The following is a 20,787-nucleotide window of genomic DNA, read 5'->3' as shown; positions in this document are numbered from 1 at the left end:
CTTCATTCGCAACTCCGTTCACAATGTGACCGCGGCTCAAGACAGCCGTGTCTTAACGCTAAACGTGATCTGCCCCCCTCCCTTATTACGTACCGTCCAAGGTCTATCCAAATAGGTCGCGAAGCTTCGGGCGAAAAGCGGTTCAGATCCTATTGTCAGCGACATCAGCATGGGGAGTTATGGGAGTAGCGATTGAAGCGCGACTAGGTGTGGTGGGAACAAACACCAATAACAAAAAACCTAATTTCATTCAACAACAAAATAATATTTATATTTTATGACCGAGATTTATTTCAGAATAACATTTATTTAGATCCAGTGTACAAAGAATTCATGAAAATGTATATGCATTATCAAAAATCTTCTTATTAGCGCCCTCTAAAGAATGACACATGCCATTGCTCTGCGACGCAGTCCTTGTAGTGTTCGGAAAGGCGCGCGTAAAGTTCGTCTGCGGCGACACGCCCCCTCAGGTGTTCTGGTGTTTCGCACTTGCATGCGTTCTGTCAATTATTTGGTGAGAACTTTATTTTGGTGTGCGCGAAGTTGCGAGGTGCGTTTCATCGTTGGTGAACGTGTTGGCTACGGTGTTCAACGGACAACGGCACGAGGCGGCTAACATTTCACGCCGAGCGCTTTCCTCGGTACTCGCGGAAACGACGAAACGATGTGGTATTCCAAGGATGCAATAGCAACACGCGTACGCCTGGCGAGCCCTCGCTTCTAGATAAGGCACCGGGGCAACGGTTCGGAGTAGTGCGCTTGCTGGACTTTCATGAATCAGTATTTCTGCTGCCCGGTTTCCTTCGTGAACACGCCGTGCGTATTATATTTCCTGTTATCGGTGAGCAGATCGCTAAGTTATTTGTCGCGCTACAATCACTATAATTCGCATGTCTTGATATGTTACACGTAAGGTTAATTTATCGGAACAAAAGGCAAAACATAGTGCACGTAGTCTACGCACTTTTTGTACATATTATGACATTCCTTGCTCATTGTGTAGAGTGTGTAATTGCGTTATTGTGGCCATTGAATAAAACTGAAATATCATTATTTTGGCGTGACCAGGCGTCATTTCTTCTCGTTGGAACTGAAGCACACATGCAATGCGCTCTTTAAGTCCCCTGCGCATGTGCGAAGCAAATAAGCAACGCTGCAGACATGAGAGGTACGCTGTTGCCTACATTATTCACGCTGCGGAAGATGACACGAACGCAGAATAAAAGCTCAAAGAATAAAGTTTCCTGGTAAAACCAGGCGAATTGCATGACGGTACACTTAAACACCGCTGTTTAGTCACGGGTCGATATTAGTTTAGCTAGCGTTGACTTCAAGCGCATTCGCCAAGGGCTTGCCGGCTCGCCGTAGCGCGACCCCTTAGCGATCAGGGGCCTAAGAAGAATATTTTGAGGTCAAATTTCGCGCTAGGGCCAACAAAATGACGTCACTTTTTTTACCGGATATTGCGTCACATCCGCTTTATTTTTTGTTCCGCCGGAAGTGTTCCCTCCTCACACAGATGGCGCTAAGCCCCATGAGCAGCTGATGAGCAGCCATTTTCTGAACGTAAGGGTTTCTATGGAAGCTTCGCTACCATTTACATTTACCTTGTACCGTCACCGCCACCACGCGCACGTGAAGATAACTTCTGCGCCGGAGAAATGATCGACAAATTATCGTTCGTTCATCGTAATGTCGCAACCTTATTTTATACCAGCATGCGCACTGCGGCCTGAATCTCTTCACCTTCAACAGCTTCCACTATGTTCGAGTTGCGTGACATTGCGCGTGCATTGCCCGAAGTCAAAACGAGGCTACTGAGTGCCGCATCCGCTGTGAACGAAAGTGGCGGTTGCTAAATTAAGACACGATCATAGCGACCACGCAGTTCCGAAGGCGCGTGCGCGGTCTGCGCCCACATCGAAACGAAACTGCTCGGCAGAGCATCCGCTGCTGAATAAACCTGGCTCGCTAATGCACAATAATGAATGGCTACTACACAGGTCTGAAGCGACGCGGCGAAAACGAAACTACTGCTTGTCGCAGTTTTGACCCGCAGTCGCCGCTGGCGCTATGGACGCGATCATAGATATATCACCCACGCAGTTCGCGTGCGCCGAGCAAAATCGAAGACAAAGCAAGTGGGGCCGCAGCCGTCGAAGTCTTTGTCGCCAACAACGTGATTATGGCTAGATCGTGACGGCGACCACGCCTTTATGAAGGACCGCAGCCGTTTGAGTTGTTCGCGAATGCCGTTTTTCCTCCTGTGAGTCGAACTCCGAGTCGAACCTCGGATTGCTTGGTGCGCTCCGAGGATCGTCCGAATTAACCGGGTTGCGGGCAAATATGACCGAATTAACAAGAGTTTCATACCATTAAACAATGCATAAGCTTGCGGCAACCAGCGAACACGTCCGAATTATCCGATTTTCCGAATTAACGAACAGTGAATAACGACCTTTTAGCGTATAACTTTTCATTTTCGTCGATTGACCAAACAGCAAATGTACGGGGCGCTTATTTGCTTACTCCACTTTCACTACTTATGCCAGGGGTTTAAAACTCACGTCAGCTAACGAGCCGCAGCCACGAAAATTTATTCCCGCAAGGGCCAGGACACAATGACGAAGGTAAGAGCGGGGGGCGGGTAGGAATAGCTTGTACAAAATGTCAAGCCATGCATAAGCATGCTCCGCCGCTATGTCAGGGACAATTTTCTCCCCCCCCCCCTTCTCGCCCCTGAAGTGCATTGTGCTTGCACGCTGCTCGACCAATATAGCATTGAATGCTTAGGTTTGTTTTGTCGGCGAACACAGTGAAAATCCAGCGCACAATCACGACGTCGAGGAAGAAGCACACAACCACAGCGCTGATCGGCCTTGTCCCACATTGTGATTTCTGTGCGCCACACCAGCGGCCGCGTTAATCCTTGGATTACGCCGCTTTTGAGACATGGCGAGTTGACGACGCAGTATGGACGTCTGCATTACGCCATAAAAATGTGTATCTAGTACATTGAATCGGTGTACTTCATATAAAGTTATTCGTATTAAGGCGAAAGTCTTATATGCCTCATCAAGCGGGAAAAGTGACCTGTAATGCCATGTGACGCTCCCTCCTAGTCCTTTTCCTTCGTCCATGTACAAGCCCTATCATTAAACACACACACACACACACACACACACACACGCACACACACACACACACACACACACACACACACACACACACACACACACACACCACACACACACACACACACACACACACACACACACACACACACACACGAGATCACGGAAATTACATCATCTCATTATGCGCTCCTGTCGACCACCGCCACGGGACCGGCGAGGCTGCCATCGTCCGAGGCGGCAGAAGAAATGGCCATAGCCCTAGCAATACTCCATAGTGGCAACGAGGACACACTTGTCGTGAGTGACGCCAAGACGGTGGTGCGAAACTTTACCAAGGGATGGGTCTCCGTCGAGGCGGCGCACATGCTGAACGCCAGAGTCGTGGACTTTAAGTCCTGCGCTATCACCACCAAATCTCTCAAGTGGTTCCCCACGCATGTGGGAGAGCTTGGCAACGAACAAAGACCCGACCTCCCGTCGAACCACAACAAGCGCGCCCACCGCGTCGCGAGACCGCTAACCCGCCGCGACGCGGACGAAAGGGCCACCGCTGTGCGAGACATCGTCGATGGCGAGGCACCCAAGGTTGGAGGACATTCTTCTGCGACGATGATAACAGACCCCGAAGCCTTACAGGACTGCAAAGACATCATGGTCACGTACCACGAGATCTTCAGCCACTACAGGAAAACGCCACCCCACAAGCAGCTAGAGAGGTCTCAGGCGTCTGACCTGAGACGTCTGCAAATTGACACATTCGAATATCCCCGGCACCTGAACAGGCTGTGTCCGTCGCTCCACCCGTCCCAAGGCTGTCCGTGGTGCGGGCACGAGACAGCCGACATGGCGCACATACTTTGGCAGTGCGAGTGCGGTATTCGCCGCCACTACCCGGACGAGGGAGTGTGTACCCCATGACGACTGGCTGAGCGGTGGCGAGCCGCCCTTCTCAGCCCACATCTAGTGGACCAAATCTGGGCTGTCCAGCGACCCAGGGCTATCGCCGAGGACGTCGCACGATGTTCCCCGGACGACGGCTCCTGGAGGCCTAGCCCGGGTCAGTGATTCCTCGTTGGACTCTAAATATTTTAAAGTTCATTACCTACCTACCTCATTATGCGCAAGGATCAAAAGGTCATCACAAACTCATAATTTATGAAGGAAGCCTTTTATGTCTCACGCGAAGCACGAAAGGCTGGCTCAAAAACCTAGTGACCGCTAAAGCGCGGAACTGTGCGCTACCTTTGCCTTTGCGGCCTTCGTGTGAAAAAGAAAAAGCAAAGCGGCGCTTGTGCGATATAAATTGCAATGTAAATAGTCGCACCCGATGGCTTTGGTATTCAAGCCGTCTTAGGAGAATGCATCAGGGGCACTGTGAATCTTTTTCCGGGTTTCTAGGATATTCACGATCCCTCGGTTCCTTCAAAGCCATCGTGCTTAGGTAGCCAAAACTTCTTTATCATATTGTCGCGACGTCAAGACAGATGCCGTAACGCACGGAATGATCGCGTCTTTTTTTTCTACAATTTTCGCTTTTAAGTACATGTGAGAAGTCTGGGATGCGTGAGAAAGTATTATGAAAGAAGTAAACTTACGGATTAGCTCGACCTCTACGGACTACGAACTGGCACAGATACAGGTTGTCCTGTGATGTCATTTTCGCCTTTTAGTTTTCGCACTTTGCGGAGTATCAACGTGAAATATTTTCCTTATAGCCAACGTAAAATGTAGGGATTAGTGATGCCGAAAATTGCGCTCAATCTGAAGAGAAAAAAAAAGTAAAGTAAACCGGTAAGAGACAGGCCAAGATGGATATAGTCAGGACAAAAAAAAATTACGATTTTTCCTGACAAATCACACGATGCTTTAGAACAAGAAGAAAATATGGACGTGGAATGATGAACAATACCTTAACCACACTGATTTACGAAACAGCAATTTGAAGGTAAATCATGAAGGCAAGCATTAAGTGAATTCTCCAAAACTACAAAAAATAATAAAGAAACGACAACGCTTCAGTATTACCAACTCCAGTGATCAAGTAGAATTAGTAGACTGTAGAAACTGGAACACCACTATGTTAGTTGGCGAAATCATTTACTGTTGCTGAGCGCTCACTTATTTTCTCTGGTAATAATATCTGGGTTTAACGCGCCAAAACCACGATATGATTATGAGGCGTGCCGCAGTGGAGGGCTCCGGAAATTTTGACCAGCTGGTGTTTAACGTGCACTGACATCGCACAGTACACGGGCATCTACCACCACGCCTCCATCGAAATGCGACCGCCGCGGCCGGGGTCGTACACGCGACCTTCGGGTCAGCAGCCGAGCACCGTCCGCTACACCACCGCGGCGGACTCTTAATTTCTCTAGTATTAGCAAAAAGGTTGCTCGTGGTGGTGTTGCACACGTCACCGGTCTCAGGAAAATTAATAGTCGAAACAGTGCTACACTTTAAGAATAAAAAAGGTCAAAAGGGGGTCACGGCAACCGACTCTCTTCGGTAATTCATTTGACCCCTTCTGGAAGGTAGAATCAGAAAATGATATTTAACTTTTCTGCAAGAGTCAGTTGTCACTCTTGCAGCGCGTTTTGATCGGCTAGCGTGTCGAAGACGTCGCCGTCGCGTCGGCACTGGCTATGCACGAATGAAAGCAAATCTTTTCTGAGAAATCGCTTCAAAATTTGGTTTCAGAATAAGCACTTCTTTGCGCCAGCGTATTCCGACACCCAAGCACATCCTCCGGCAGTCAGGGGCACGCCGTGAGCGGTTACTGACCGCATGTTTTACAAACGTAACCCATCTTTAAATACTCAGCAAACACATTCGAGTACGAGCACCCGAACGACACGCAGCGCGCGCGGACGCCGTCTACGTCGAGATCAAACATGTCATATGCTATAATTGGCGCACATAACTCCCACAATCACGTAAACTCACTTGATTCTGTTACAGCGTCATCGCAGATGTTGGCGAACCACGAAAACAGCAAACAGAAAGCAAGGAAAAAAGTGCACGGCGGCGACCGCAACAACGCGCGCCGTCGAAAGTCTATCGCTTTTTCACCTTACCGGCGAGGCGTGTCCAACTTAAGTGACCAACGCGCACGTGCTGGAAGCATCCTACTATGTCTGTACCTCAAGCTAGCGTCTTTAAGCCAAGAAAAACCATAATATATAGTGCGTCTAAGCGTTCTGTAGACGGGCTTTTCTTTACAATCCCACGCGCGGAAGCATGCTGTACACTCATGGTTGATAGAAATGTTATTATGAAGTAAACTAAAGCGCATCTCCAAACGACATCTTGCACCTTCAGCAGTGCAGACACAATGTGCGATCAGCAAAAGATGACCCTTGATAATTGTTTGCATCGCTCATTTTATGGGAGCTTGTACTGCAACGCGCATAACGGTATCCGCAACAGCCGCGCGGACGCAGGCTGCTGTTGGAAATGGCTGGCAGATAACTTCCGCAGAGCTGCTGCAGACGCCCAGCTAAAGCTGTATAATTAGTACCTACGAAAGCAGTACACTCACCGTTAACGGGCGCACGTTGTTCGTGTCCGCGGCTCCATGAATATTCCGCCCTCCTAGCGTGACTTCGAGCACGGAGCCTGGCGTCAATGCCACCGAAGATGCGCATTTTTGATCGAACACAAAACTGCACGACAGGCAACTGACGCAACCCGTGCAACCGACGCAACGCACAACGCATTCCAAGAGCCCGAGCAAACTGAGAGAGAAGGCCGAGGCGCGGCGCCAGCCCGGCTGGCTCCGTCGGCGAGGGAGGTGAGCCACCGCGCCAGAACGGCGCCGAACGGCAAACGCGCGATACGTATGGCGCATACGACTGCGCCTTCATCGCGGAAGCCAATCGAAACGCGCTTTAGGAGAGTCCTGTGACTCCAGCCCAAATGCTCTCTTTCTCTCATCTACCTTCCAAAAGGGATCAAATAACACCTGAAGAGAGTCACGCGGCCGTGACCCTCTTTTGACTCTTCTTTTAGGGGCGAAGCTCCTTAAGGCGGCACCGTTCGTCCCTCGTAGTCGTAGTCGCAGTGCGTAACCAGTCTTACGCTTTGACCTCCAAGGTGGTTCCGGTGGGAGATTTTTCCTGTGCGTTGTTGAACAATAAAAAATTCGCAGCTGTAGCTAAAAGCCGACTTCATCTGTCTCTCATTCCCATTAGCAGCCATTCTTTACCTCCAAGGTAGTGCCTGGTGAGATTTCTCCTGTGCGTGATTAAACAATAAAAATTTTGTTCAAAACGCCGTTGATTGATGAAATAAACCAACGAAAGACGCCAGATGTTTTGTAAAAGCAAAACGGAAGAACGCCAGATGTTTCTAAAGCAAAACGAAAAGACGCCAGCTGCTTAACGAAAGACGCCAGATGTTTTCTAAAGCAATGGTTTTCTAAACAATGAAAATTCACAGCGTACATGTAAAATTAAAGTGAGCTGCAAGTCGTCATAACTCATCGAACCTTTAGTATAAACGCGCCCGATCTCACGTCGGTGATGATGTACTGGGCAGAATTCACGGAAGATTCACGGTTTACCGATGAACCTCCGCAGCTTCGCCCACTCATCATCATTCACTCCGTGGATATGCTGTGATTTTTTTCTTAGAGTGTACTCAGTTACTCACACTAATAGTACCCTCATGAGTGCTCACTCACGTTCAAACTCACGACTACTCACACTCATGAGCACTCACACACGTTCATACTCACGCCTACTCACCCTCATGAGTGCTCACTAACGTTCACACTCACGTCCACTCGCACTCATGAGCACTCACTCACGTTCATACTCATTTTTACTCACACTCATGAGTACTCACTCACGTCCACTCACACTCATGAGCACTCGCTCACGTTCATACTCACATCTACTCACACTCATGAGTACTCACTCATGTTCACACTCACGTCAACTCACACTCATCAGCACTCCCTCACGTTCATACAGACTCACTGCAACGTCAATTGTGGTTGTGGTACGTAAGTGATAGACCGCGTAATTATCACTTACGCATGACTGTGTAAAAGAAGTAACAATAAACTATTTTCACTGGAGGAGGAATACATTAACGAAAGTTACGCATGATATTCCCATCATCGCACCGTAAAGTGCACTTGGTCCGCAAGAACGGCGCAGTGTCCACTTCATTTCTTACGAGGCTGGGCGTAATCCTCATGCTGACCGAGGATGACGCCAGATTCATTGACAGTGGCTTTGTAGACTAGGCTACGTAGGCTACATACACCCAGGTAGTCTACGAATACGACAAGCGCCATCCATTGATATTGATCTACGTAGCACTATCCAGGCCTACCAGCATCGACGGCCTATATCGACAATTTGTCGCCGAAATGATTGAGGCATTCACAATTTGCAACAGCTGTACTATACCTCATACTTCACTACACATGGACCCCTCGTCACCGCTATCACGACCGGATCCGATAACAAGTCATGACCAGCTACTGGTGCTCACTGATCTCGGTGATGTAGACCTTGTTCAAGAACTTTCAAGAACCTCTTCCACACATGCACACGGGTTCGTGAAACCTGCGTGCGTTCTCCATCATAAGGGAGAAGTATAAGCACTACATATCAACTTACCGTTTCTGGTGTTGGAGTACCCACGTTGCCGTGGCAGCGTTACCCAACTGTAAACAACTGGTTATATAACACATATGCGGCTCTTCAACATATATTGCCACCTGCCCAACATGACAGGTACGGCGAGCGCGAGTCAACAATCCACAAGAACGGAAGACTGGGACAGTGCGCGCTCTCGCTCTGAGTTGTTGTTGTGTTGGCAGCCATCTTCCCAGTCTTGTGGATTGCTGGCTCGCGCTCGCCGTACCTGTTTGCAGATACCACCAGTTCTCGCTCACTTTGACCAGGATGCCGATACTGAGATTCATACTGACGCCAGCAACGTGGGTCTTGGTGCCGTCCTCGTCCAACAACAAGGGGGCGTGGAGCGAGTGATAGCTTACGCCAGCCGCACTATCTCCCGCGCCGAGGTAAACTACTCCACGTCAGAGAAAGAGTGCCTCGCGGTTGTGTGGGCCACGATGAAATTTCGGCATTACCTTTACGGACGCCACTTAAGGTAGTGACCAACCATCATTCGTTGTGCTGGTTAGCCAACCTACGTGACCCGTGCGGACGACTGGCACGATGGAGTCTTCGTCTGCAGGAATTCGATTTCACTATCGTTTACAAATCAGGCCGCAAGCACGAAGATGCCGATTCATTGTACCGTGCACCTGTCGAAGCTTGTGACCACGACGTCGAGGATGACAGCGGCTTCCTTGGGGCCCTTACTACAACGGATCTGATTACACGACAGCGCGAGGACGCCGAAATCCGCGCAATGATCGAAAACCTCGAAGGGCGCAACTCTCCCATACCTCGACGTCTTTCTCGAAGTCTGTCGTCGTTCTGCCTGCGAGGTGGTGTTCTGTATAAGAAAAAAACATGGTTGATCCCTCCGTCATAGGAATCGGAATAATACGAAAAGTAAAGCGTGCCGTTACAGAAGTAACTGAATGTTGACTGTACATCGATATAAGAGAGTTTGTACAGTGTATATTGATGACTGGCAGCTAATGGCACCATTTAACGTGTATGCACCCACTTTGATGATTGCTAGTTCATCTCCATCCCGACGACTATCGTCCATGTTAAATGATTAAACAAACCCCTGTGGTAGCTGTAGCAGTTAACGGTGAAAGCGTAATCAGAGATCGAGGTGTGATAGCCCGAACAGCGTCGCATATTGGACGCAGAACTTGGTCGCCATCCCGCGGCATGTTCAAATGCGATTAACACCACGGCCGGACTAGAGGGAAACGCAAAGCGCGTCGTGCCGCCCCGGTAGCCCGGCCGCGATCTTTCTCGGGGCGAGCGCGTGAACGTGGAACGCGGTGTTACAGCCAGATGAGGCAGGCGCGCGTCGCAGAGCTATTTTAAAGACGATATTAAAGACGATAGTCTTTCTTGGGATACTTAAACGGAGAAATTTTGGTCTGTCTTTCTGTCTGTCTTTCTGTTTGTCGGCACGTCAATCGATTCAGCCACTCGGCCAAAGTTGAACCACTTGCCCAAGGGCCAGCCATCTTGAACGGCTGACTAGGTTCATACTTGTGTACATTGTCGATCAAAAAGCAAACATTACGCATATCTGAGGCGCAACATCACTAGCTGAGTATTAGGTGGTGTGTTCCTTTAATAGAAAATGCATACATACGTAATTCTAAAGACCCTAGTTTCTTAAGCTGCGCTGAAGATGCGACTGCGCTGAAACTTGCCTTCCTCCGTGCCCTCTGCACGAGCTCATTGTTGTGTTTCGGTTTCAGTTCTGTATTGCACTGTAGGAATGCCATGGGGCGCCGCTTTGGCATTCCTGTTTTACCCAGGCGACGTGTAAATAAAAGAGTGTGTGGAATGTACTCGTTGAGTGCGCACGTTTCTTCTGCTTCAGCGCTTCGCGCCAAACCGCGTGTTCGGGTTGGCTGGCGTCCCCGCCGGTCGCGTTGGTCACCGCCGGCCTTCGCCTGCTGCTGCGCCCGGACTACCAGCCCGCAACACAGCACTCATGTTTTTCGATGTATTGCCAGATGGCGTCCATATCTCACGCAGCGCATCTTTTATCGTCTTTAGACGACATTTGCAGCGAAGCACGCAGATACGCGGCCAATTTTTGGTTTGGATTAGAGTGGTGCTATGAGCGAGGCCGACGCTCTTACGACGCTTGCGCTCAGGTCGCCACCTCGCGGTGTGTTAAGGCATTGACAAAATTGAACTTCTAGTGAAAACGCGCCGAATGGGACGCGTTGCAGGTGCTAATCGCGGAGGCCACAGTAATGACGAGTTACATTACCTTGCCGCTCCCAGAGGGCAACAGCGCCCCGCCGACCAGAAGAGTGATAGATATAAAAGGCGCGTTTGTAAAGCCTCTATAGAGTATGTGACCGTGGCGCAGTGGATAGCGTGCCCGGCATCTCTTGTTGCGGACCGAGTGGTCGTGGGTTCGATGCCTGTTGAGGGAACCTTTTTTTCTTTGACATCTGATCGCGTAAATTTTTTCGACGTCATTTCCGTGACAGAAATACGTCACTGAAGTCTTGGTGGACCCCGGCATAAAACACTTTCGTGTTAAAACACGAACGGCAACGAGAAGACCTACCTTCTAGTCGTACCCACTGACATGCGTGACGACATTCCTCTCGCCTGCCACGACGAGCCCACATCTGGTCACTTAGGTTCCTCTCGGACTCTCGCCAGAGTTCAACAAGCCTACTACTGGCCCAAGCTTTCCGCATCTGTTAAGCGGTACGTGAAAAGCTGCCGTGAATGTCAACGCCGCAAATCCCCGCCACTGAAGCCCGCGGGGCTTCTCCAGCCAATCACACCACCTAGGGTGCCGTTCGACCAAATAGGAATGGATTTGCTGGGCCCCTTTCCGTTGTCATCTGCTGGGAACAAGTGGATCGTAGTTGCCACAGATTATTTGACGAAATACACCGAGACAAGGGCACTACAGCGCGCTACGGCTTCCGATGTTTCCCACTTTTTTATAGACCAGATCGTTCTTCGACATGGCGCCCCGTCGCGCGTAATTACAGGGAGAGGACCAGCTTTCACGGCCCAGCTCATTGACGACGTATTCAAGCTTAGCAACACGAGCCATCGCAAGACCACGGCACATCATCCGCAAACCAACGGCTTGACAGAGCGACTGAACAAAACCATCGCCGATATGTTATCCATGTACGTTGATGTCCGGCATAAGACGTGGGACCAGGTCCTACCGTACGTCACATTCGCGTACAACTCTGCCATCCAGGAAACTACACGATTCACGCCTTTCCGCCTTGCCTATGGACGTGAGGTCTAGACTATGTTGGATGCTATGCTTCCACACGATTACGACGCTTTGCTGACAGCTGACGCTATCCAACTTACCCAGTACGCTGAAGAAGCTCGCCAGTTAGCGCGCCTGCACATTACACAACAGTGGATTGCAGGTGCACGCCGCTACAATTCTCGCCATCGAGAAGTTGAATATCATCCGGGCGATCAAGTTTGGGTGTGGACTCGAGTTCGCCGCCAAGGGTTGTCTGAAAAAAAAATCACAGCATATCCACGGGGTGAATGATGATGAGTGGGGCGAAGCTACGGAGGGAATCATCTGTAAACCGTGAAACTCTTCCGTGAAATGCGCCCAGTACATAATATAAAGAGTGTGAAACATCGTGTATATATTAAACATCAAACTTTTATTGTACTGTTGGTTTACGTGGTCCCTTCATTATCACTTGTGATCGGTGAAATGCAAGGAAGAAGTCCGCTCCCGAGCGAAAGAGCGCCAAGAGCGACCGCATTCCCCGCTCGCCCTGTGCGAATTAAAGGCAAGGCTAGAGGGAAGACAGGACGCGCGTTCCACGACGCGAGGTCGGTAGCATGCCCAACGAAAGCCAACGGAACGCGATCGTGCAAGTGCTCAGGCTTCGCATCGCCTCATGGTTCCATTTAGCGTCCCAAAACCAAACATATTGCTCAAGGTGTGCCTTGCGTTTTTCGTAGATATAATTTCTTTATCATGTACATTAAGACGAAAAGCTGAAAGCTCACTAGAGTGTATCGCCCGCAAAGTATGTCTTTTAGTGTGATTTAACTCTCGTACGGCAGGGTCCTCGCGCCGTTGCCGGTCCACCTCGCCCGTTGACGATCGGGCGAGGTGGCTACACAACTACTACTACTACACTTTAAGAAAAACATCTGGCGTTCTTTCGTTCTGCTTTTACAAAACATCTGGCGTCTTTCGTTGGTTTATTTCATCAATCAACGGCGTTTTGAACAAAATTTTTATTGTTTAATCACGCACAGGAGAAATCTCACCAGGCACTACCTTGGAGGTAAACAATGGCTGCTAATGGCAATGAGAGACAGAAGAAGTCGGCTTTTAGCTAACACTTACACTTCTACTTCTACTAACGTTTCCTACTGGAACATGCCAATGGCTGCTAATGGGGAATGAGAGACAGAAGAATTCGGCTTTTAGTTAACGCGCACGCTGCGAATTTTTTATTGTTCAACAACGCACAGGAGAAATCTCCCACCGGCACCACCTTGGAGGTCAAAGCGTAAGACTTGTTACTCACTACTACGACCACGACGACTACGAGGGACGAACGGGTGCCGCCTTAAGGAGCTTCGCCCCTAAAAATCACAGCATATCCACGGAGTGAATGATGATCAGTGGGCGAAGCTGCGGAGGTTCATCGGTAAACCGTGAATCTTCCGTGAATTCTGCCCAGTACATCATCACCGACGTGAGATCGGGCGCGTTTATACTAAAGGTTCGATGGGTTATGACGACTTGCAGCTCACTTTAATTTTACATGTACGCTGTGAATTTTCATTGTTTAGAAAACCATTGCTTTAGAAAAATCTGGCGTCTTTCGTTAAGCAGCTGGCGTCTTTTCGTTTTGCTTTAGAAACATCTGGCGTTCTTTCGTTCTGCTTTTACAAAACATCTGGCATCTTTCGTTGGTTTATTTCATCAATCAACGGCGTTTTGAACAAAATTTTTATTGTTTAATCACGCACAGGAGAAATCTCACCAGGCACTACCTTGGAGGTAAACAATGGCTGCTAATGGGAATGAGAGACAGAAGAAGTCGGCTTTTAGCTAACACTTACACTTCTACTTCTACTAACGTTTCCTACTGGAACATGCCAATGGCTGCTAATGGGGAATGAGAGACAGAAGAATTCGGCTTTTAGTTAACGCGCACGCTGCGAATTTTTTATTGTTCAACAACGCACAGGAAAAATCTCCCACCGGCACCACCTTGGAGGTCAAAGCGTAAGACTTGTTACGGACTACGACTACTACTACTACCTACTACTACGACGACGACGACTACGAGGGACGAACGGGTGCCGCCTTAAGGAGCTTCGCCCCTAAAACTGCTCAGTCGCTACTTTGGACCCTACAAGGTGTTGCGACGCGTTAGTAACGTGAACTACGAGGTTGTCCCCGATGGAGCCTCGTTGCCCCGGCGTCGAAAGCACCCCACAGAGATTGTTCACGTTGTACGACTGAAGCCGTACTTCACGCGGTAGTGCGACTTGACCTTGTTGCTTTGTTTTTGTCTGTGCGTACTTTCTGCTGGTTTGCTCTTTTTCGTCTTTGCATATTCACTTGCAGAGCATCGAAAGGATGCCTGTTACTTTTTTTTTTTAAGAGGGGGAATAATGCCACCTGCCCAACATGACAGGTACGGCGAGCGCGAGCCAACAATCCACTGCATGCGCGAGTGCATGCGCGCTCTCGCTCTGAGTTGTTGTTGTTGTTGTTGTGTTGGCAGCCATCTTCCCAGTCTTCTGTGCGTCTCTCTGCCGGTGCAGTATTTCCTAGTTCAAGTCCTTCTGTAGCACGTGACAATATGCGTGAGTATAAAATAATACAAATGTTTAGCGTCGTGCTTGAGCCTGTACACTTTGTATCATTCGTAGGCTTGTTTTGCTTGCGTTGGATAATGCAGGCAGGCTGTACCGTAGGAATCCGAGGAAAAGAACCCTGTATAGTCGCAACATAGCGGCTGTGGACATTCCCAATGTCTTGCCAGTGAAGAACTTGAACAAATGACAGATGCCTGTCAACCGTTTTTTCATGTACGACACATGAGGGCTCCATGAGACGTCTCTATCAATTATAACACCTAGGAACTTGTACGATCGGAGGCTTGCCCCAGAGTGCATCAACAGTCGCGACTATAGCCATCGCAAGGGACCACCTCATCAAGACACACATTGAGGCTGAAGTGCTGAGGACACATATACGACATGTTGCTCGCACTCCCCGCCATCACCTAGCCTCTCTACCAGCGGACCGACCATGCACATCTTGCTCCCAAACAGTGACCGCCCATGGTGAATCAATACCAACTTCCTTCACTCCTGCCGCAAGACCTCGGACTCCTCCATGGTGCCTTACTCGACCAAATATCAACATTACAGTACCTGGCGTCCAGAAAAAAAAACGGATTTGTCGTCACCGGCACTTAAGCAGCTCACTTTACTTCTCTTGTACGAAAAGTACCAAGACTCCATCCACATCTACACTGACGGATCCGTGCTGCCGAACAGCTCAACCGGAGCAGTCGTGATACCAAGGTTGGTTACGACAATTAAATTCAAGACATCTCACGCAACAACATCGATGGCAGCAGAACTGGCAGCCCTTCATAAAGTGTTACAATTCGTCAATGACCAACCGATGCACAAGTGGACTATTTTCTGCGACTCGAAGGCGGCACTACAGTCTCTACTGTCAGCTTTACGCCGCGGGCCGCACGAACAGCTGGTGCCAGAGATAGCAGAGATTATCCACCGCCTAACTGAGAAAGGACATCAAATCACTTTTCAGTGGTTACCAAGTCACTGCGGAATCATCGGCAATGAACGGGCCGATCAAGCTGCCCGCTCAGCCCACGCAGAAGACCATGAACTACTACTACCGCTTTCTAGGACCGACGCTGCACGGAAGCTTCGTTTGCATGCTCGCCAACGCACGACGTCACAATGGAATGAGCCACACTTCAAACATGATCGACTGCACTCATTTGACCCTACATTAAGTCTTCAAGTCCCGTCAAGGCTTCGCCGAGCAGACGCGACCCTTTTGTGTAGGCTGTGGTTGGGTGTTGCGTTTACCAACGCCTATGCTTTCCGCATTGGGATGGCCGACACCGCAGCCTGTGACCACTGTGGAAACGCAGAAACAATTAGACATATTTTTTGCGACTGCCCACTGTACAGTGCACAGCGACTATCTCTTTGCAACGCGCTGAACAAGTTGGACGACCGACCTTTGTCGGAGGAAAGAATTCTATGCCATCGACAAGACGCAACGTCACAGAAGAAGGCCATGCAAGCGCTACTGCGCTTCTTGCGATCGACCGGCCTTTTTGAACGATTGTAAGAAGAACTTTGTCCCTGTGTGTGTTGTTTTTTATCTTGTGTGTGTACGTGCGTTTTTTTCCTCCTCTTTTTTCCCCTCTCTCTCTAGACCCTCTTTCTTGCCCCTATTTCCCCTCCCCAGTGCAGGGTAGCAAACCAGATGCTAATGTCTGGTTAACCTCCCGGCCTTCCTTTTTTCATTCTCTCTTTTAGCGTCGTTTTATAACGTTTCACTCAGTAAAAAAATTACGCCGCAGTCACCTTCCCGCCGCATGCTTCGCATAACATCGACTCCCACGGTACGTGGGATCTGCCCAATTTTTTAAACATCACGGTAATATTTCCACAATGTTAATAAACACTGCTGTGTTGTCGCGGTATAAGGCGGCTGAGCCTGCACAATCTGTTTGTGCAGATTCTTCCTTCCTCGATTTAAACCAAACAGTTTTGAAAAGCAAATAGCAAATCATCTAATCATCTCCATGAATATAAAAAATCACGTGAACTTCAGAGGAATTGTAGTTCTCTCTCTGTCTCTCTCTCTCTCTCTCTCTCTCTCTCTCTATATATATATATATATACATATATATATATATATATATATATATATATATATATATGTATATATATGTATGTATGTATGTATGTATGTATGTATGTATGTATGTATGTATGTATGTATGTATGTATGTATGTATGTATAGGCAGGCATGGTGGCGAAAGTGGCCGTAGCGCTTAAAACAGTGAAGTGGATCCTCCGTGAGTAACAGTAACAACGGAAGTCTTTATTTCGACAGTTTCGGCCAGAGTCTGGCCTTCATAAGGAATGAAGGTACATATTGCTTGCACTCATATTTATACAGCCTTGTACAAAAAACAAGAAAGGAAGCAAGACATACAGGGAGGAGAAGAAAAAATTAAAAAAGGGGGGGAGAAGAAAAAGAAAAACAAAAATATGAGCCGGAGAAATTTTCAGGGGCCACTACGCCGTGCAAGTGGCGTCGTCAATGCTTATATCTTTGGAAGCATTGCGTTCTGTGTGTGCTAGGGTGGCGGTACCTTTAATGTAGACGGGTTGAGGTTGCGCGAATATTTCTTGGACAAGCCTTCTAACATTCAAAAGACCCCCCGCCACCGGACAAACGATTGGGCACCAAACAGTCATCGAGACAAATGTCTCGACGTATATATGAACGCGGTACAAAAAGATATCGTACAAGAGTACCACAGACAGAAAGGAAAGCGGGAAACTTGACAAAATTTGAGAAAACGAGTATGAATAACCTGGCATCTAGGACTCATATAACAATAAAACCCGCTGACAAAGGAGGGGCAACTGTAGTCTTGAATACAGCCGACTACTTACAAGAAGCATCATCATCATCATCATCATCATCATCATCATCATCATCAGCCTGTCTACGCCCACTGAAGGGCAAAGGCCTCTCCCATGTTCCGCCAATCAACCCGGTCCTGTGCTTTCTGCTGCCACGTTATACCTACAAACTTCTTAATTTCATCTACCCACCTAATTTTCTGTCTCCCCCTCACGCGTTTGCCATCTCTTGGAATCCAGTCGTTACCCTTAATGACCACCGGTTATCCTGCCGACGTGCTACGTGCCCGGCCCATATCCATTTCTTCTTCTTGAGTTCAACTATGATATCCAACAAGAAGCATACCATCAACTAAATGACTCAAAGTTTTACGAACGCCTCCCAGGGGATCCGACAGACGAATATGCGCGTATCGTAGCAACAGAACTGAAGAAACTGTTGGACGCAGGAAGAATAACACGCAGTGAGCACAAACTAATGCGACCAGCACACCCTCGTCCAGGTTGCTTCTACATACTCACAAAAATTCATAAACCCGGCAACCCAGGCCGACCAATCATATCAGGCATAGGTACAGTAACCGAAGCCATATCGGGGTACGTGGACAAATTAATAAGCCACATTCCTTGCACTCTCGCGTCGTATGTAAAGGACACCACAGATTTTCTTCGAGATATTGCAGATCTGTGCGTGCCGAAAGATTCGTTCTTAGTTACCCTAGATGTGCCCTCGTTGTATACAAATATCCCTCACGATGATGGCATAGCGGCATTAAAAAGCTTGTACACACACCATAGACAACCTGACACCCCAGATTTCCCTGCTATCGCAAGTTTGACGAGGATGGTCTTGAAATTGAACTCATTTGAATTCAACCAGGTGTACTTTCGACAAATTAGCGGAACCGCTATGGGTACTAAACTGGCACCAAATTATGCTAACATTTTTATGGGAAAATAAACGGACCTTTGTTGCATCATTGTCGTGCACGTAATCAATCGATGAAAGCTCTGTGCTTAACTCTTACCTGTGTATATATGCGTATTCGCGTGAACAGTGCTATTGAGCTCATTGCACAGGAATATGGGCTGGTACACAAATGAACAAGAAGTAAACACTTTAGTTCAGTCATGCTTCTGCAGTGCGTAGTACATAAAGCACAAGCTAAACACGTACAGAGAAAACAACAAAAAACGTCATATAGTGCGTAAGCGCGGACTGTCATCCAGGGCGAGCATCCCTTTCATCGGCAGATTGCGCTTCTCTCACTAGTAATAGTAACGTTTGATGATCTTCGTGCATCGATTCAACAATGAAGAGCGTATATATTACCAGTAAGCTGCAATCAAAGCATCAAAGCAGTAAGCTGCAATCAAAGCGTTACCAGTCAGCTGCAATCAAGGCCTGTGCTTCATAGAGGGGTATGTGTAAACACCTCTGTACGTACGCCTCTGTAGTGAATTGTTCATGTTATAGGTTGTATACATATGAATGAATTGTGTATTGTGTACTATGTGTCTGTCTAGTAAACGTGTGCGTATTAATAAAATGTGTATCAACCTTCCGGTGTCCTTGAGCAATCCATGAATGGGTCCACCTCGCCGAAATGCCATAGCGTAGTATCAACGTACGCCGCCCGCAGTCATTTTTTTAGTATCGTTTAATCTTTCTAGATGGCGCCAGCTACCACCTATTTCACAGCTGTGGCGCTTTCACAGCTCCACCTACTTATATGTTGTTGAACACCTATCTATCGAAACTATGCTCTGCTGCGCCGGGATTGTTTTGATGCCGCAGAATGTACATTTTGGAGGCACATGTCGGGGCCGATTGCCCCGTAAACGTGTGGATAACGTCGCTACACCGTGTGATGCTTCGACAAATAAAGATAGCACGCCTAACGTACAGTCTCCGGGTGAGAGCCCCTTTGCAGTATCCGTCTCTAATTTTAAAGTGAACGCCGTCTCGTTGGCCGAGCGAAACATACGAGTTCCGTCGTTCCGTTTCGCGAGGTTTTCATCACTACAGGTTTGTCTGCTTGATTTTATTGTCATATCATTCGATAGTAAGCTCAGCGAGACCGTTTTTTTTTGTGATTACCAGTGCCGCATACTCTTTATCAGTCGAGAATCGATGCACTCGCTAGGCCTAAATCTATTGCTCGCTTCACTGGCTTGGCGTCAGCCATCTTGATTTTGACGGGGGAGGAACAGTTTCTCCATTGAAAAGGGAGGAAAGTCCCTCCATTTGAAGACGAACATTGGGGACATCGCCGTTTCTCCCTTAAAGGAGAGAGGGTCACTCCATTTTCTTAAGAGTGTTGATGTTGCCTGTGAAACCCCCAGACATACGCGCAGCCTTCGTTCTTGTAGCTACTGAAGTCGGTGTAGAGACGGCCGAGTCGTTATGCAGAAGTGGCACGGAGCGGGCAGTCTTCTGTCGGATAAGAACGCAATGGACGCGGAGTAGTGACGTCGATGTTCCATCCCATTTTGTTCCCGCTATGCGACGGAGAACATTTATTCACTTGGTTTTCGAGGTCGGCTATATGCTGACTCCCTCCGAGTTGGCGGTCTAAAGTAACACTCAGGAAGCGATGCTTCCTGCATGGGCGCAATTAATGCTTCCACCCGCACTGAACGGCTCTCCCCAACTCCTTCCTGCCACCTTGCAAACTGCCGCTACCGTCAACCTCGCTTTTACATTCATGTTTATTATTAATCGAGCACCAACTTCCCACTCTCTTATTTTAAAGGTTTTTTTCTGCCTGAATACATTTGAAGCTGACCCCGGATTGGACATTCACTAAGTCTAGCACCACATTTCCACATTTTTTGGTGCACATTAAGAGCAATTTTCGAGAAGTGCATCCCTTCTCCTTGCTACGCGACTGGTAGCCACTCAAGGTGTTTTTTGCACGAAGCCAGCGGTGGCATACTACCTGCATCAGTCAATTAAAAAGTGAATTAAGACAAACTAGACCGGCTGGGCGTTCTGTTATCTGATTTCAGGCGTTTCTTCAGCTCTTGAAAAATGTAACCATAATGGACAGTGAAATTCCTTTCACTGATATTTGCTCGTGCTGCTTGCGAAGAATAACATAGGCAACTGAATCTTTCCTTCGTTTCGCCGAAAGTTTTTTCGCAATACAGGCTGCTGTTTTCCAATGTCCTAAAAGTCATTTAAATGCAGATATCTGTCGTCATCGTACCCTGACTCTTGTCCTTTCCGACGGCAAGCGCGTCTCTCTCGTGGGCACGATTATCTACACGTCTGATAACAGCAGTGCTTTTTCATTGTCGTGAAGACGGAAAGAGC

This window comes from Rhipicephalus sanguineus, chromosome 6, assembly GCF_013339695.2.
Source record: "Rhipicephalus sanguineus isolate Rsan-2018 chromosome 6, BIME_Rsan_1.4, whole genome shotgun sequence".
NCBI lineage: Eukaryota > Metazoa > Arthropoda > Arachnida > Ixodida > Ixodidae > Rhipicephalus > Rhipicephalus sanguineus.
This window is presented reverse-complemented; position numbering follows the sequence as displayed.